Below are 2,677 nucleotides of genomic sequence, written 5' to 3'. Positions count from 1 at the left end.
CTCTGATGAAGGTGACCGTGTAGTCATCAAAACATCACACTCAAATCTTCTATTGTTTGTGATAGACGATTTTCTATTTCACTGATATGATCAAACCTGAAGAAAAAAGTCCCAAAAAAAATCAATTTAATATGTTTTATGAGGATCTGTGTTTTCATATGTTAATATAGGGATTTATTTGCCGTATATGCTAATGAAGTGAAAAATACATATATACCCTTTGCGAAAACTGAAAACCAAAAACAGAGAAAAAGAATCTCATAACCTAAAAAAAAAAAAGGAAAAACCCAAAAACTAAAAAAAAACCTAAATAATAATAATAATAAAATCAAAATAAACATAAAAACAAAAAAGGACCCAAAAAACAATGATTACAGTCAAACGGGCAGTTATCAATGTAATCTATTGCATGGACTAAGGCACTGTTGCACAAGAACTGACAAAAAACCTACAAATCCCATGCTATGACTGTTCAGTGTTTTGATTATATAACTGCATCACGGGGTCTGCTCTGATCACTATGCTGATTAAGTCACCAACGCATAGTTCTATGATTCATATAGATAAATCTTTAACACGGTCGGTTGATTAAGTTAATGTTTTATGAACAACATACATCATTCCTGGCATATTGCTACAGAAATACATAATCATATTAATTTATTCTTTAGAAAATTTCCGATGAATAGAGATACCAAACGAGATATAATCAACATTATTCCTTGAATACACTGGAATAATCCAATGTGGATTGTCCTCTCACACACGTTCCCGCGCTTTCCACGGCGTCCTCCTGACGGGCGCCGGCTGGGTTGATCCTGCCCAATCAGGGACCTGCCGGCTCCCTCCGCTGCATGTTGTTGTTACTGTCCTGTACCCTACTGCATCACTACGAACAATGATGCCTACCTTTCACCCGTCACCATGTGCCTAACACCGTGTCTGGTGATTACTTCACCGTCCTCCTCTCTTCCACCAAATCCAGTTTGAAGCAACCTCTGCCTGTCTGCTTGCTGGTCCCACCGATTTCTTTCGGCCTATTCCTAGGTCCCCTAGTTGTTGTAAGGCTGTCCATGAATCCCCTGCATCCAATTTCCATCTTTATCCCTGCTGTTGACACCCAGCTAATTGCTTGGAGCTGCGGGAGAAAATCACGATATCTGAGGGAGCCTCATTTTCCAGTCTCGTCCTGTTTGCTCTGGATGACTGCCTCTTTTTTCAGTTTCGTCCTGTTGCTACGGTGACTCCGCCGATTGTAAACCTTTGATCCTTCACCTTGCCTGCCTTATGGGTCAGGCTCCGGAACTAGGCTGGTTTGAATTCCATGCGGGCCTACGAGACCATCTCTTCGAGATCCCTAAGGGCTTATCTTCCTCCAATCATCGTTTTCGTTGTCACCGCCATGCCGTCCATAAAAGCTTAAAGGTTGGTGGTTGTCGAATGCCAACTGCCATGTAAAGACCTCTGCTTATTTTCCGTACAGCTTTCATATAAGTATCAGATATCGTGCACTCAGTAATTATCCCAACTTCCATCCTCCGCCAAGCTGTCCTATAATCACAAATAGTGAAACCATCTAGAATAAATAGTGTTTTAACAGTCTTCTGAACTTCTCCTGTACATGATACTTCTGCATGGTCAGCTCCTACAGTTTATGTGGTATAGATCTGTATGCATCGGCTCAATCCAGCCAGTGCACTGCAAAATCACCTTAATACGCTTGTATGTTCCAAGTAACAGAATACTCTGAGAATGACTCCGCCCTTCTGCAATGTGATACCAAGGCGCTTGTTGTTTAGCATATATACTTGGCCATCCGCCTTGATAGGATAGCGAGCATGAACTTCTCTTCCACGTTCCGCAAAGGCATGGTTCTGAATTGGCGGAGATATTTAGAGTTATCTTTCGTGGTTCTCTTTTACCAGTCTACCAAACCTAGTAATCACGGACAGATCTTTTTATCCTATAAATCATGCCGTAAGGTCCTGGTGCTGATCCTGTCCTCGCCATCTTGATCACCTTCCAGACCTCCAGAAGCTTTGGTTCGCTTTCATCAAAAGCCACCGAAGGCTCTTCCAGGTCCCGAATCCTGGTATTACCTGCCAGATCTCCTTTTAATCGCTCTGGCTTCCTCAGATGTTCTTCAATAAACTACCTATCAAGGGTAAGAGAATCTATTGTGCAGACACAGATATCAACAAATAATTATTAAAACCCAAGCTTGACTTTTTTCTTTTCAATCCCGGAATGGATTATGCACAACTAACATGCGTGAAAAAAAATACATATGGAATCGAGAATGATCCATCAAAATTGTTTAAGGACGGAAATGTGTTAAATATAAACAATTATCTATATGAAGGCTTTAAGAAAATTAAAAGTTGAATATGATGATTTGTTCCAGGGGGTAAGCGTTTTCTGCTTCAACGCTGGTTATATTTTGTTTTTGTTTCGGTCTACGTTAAAACAAAACTTGAACAAACACTCTGAAAGATTCGCGAAACTTTCATTATATACACGCACGTTTTCGAGTTGCCATATTTATCAAAGTTTATTTGAGATGAAGAGTGCGTTCGTAAAGTACTTTTAGCTTTATTTTATCTTTGTTTTGTCATTCGTGAAAATTTATGTTATGTCGTATGAGAGCGAAATTAATATCAATGAGAATTTTTATAAA

This window comes from Ylistrum balloti, unplaced genomic scaffold, assembly GCF_031769215.1.
Source record: "Ylistrum balloti isolate Yb309-2 unplaced genomic scaffold, AGI_CSIRO_Ybal_v1 Utg370180, whole genome shotgun sequence".
NCBI classification, from domain to species: domain Eukaryota; kingdom Metazoa; phylum Mollusca; class Bivalvia; order Pectinida; family Pectinidae; genus Ylistrum; species Ylistrum balloti.
This window is presented reverse-complemented; position numbering follows the sequence as displayed.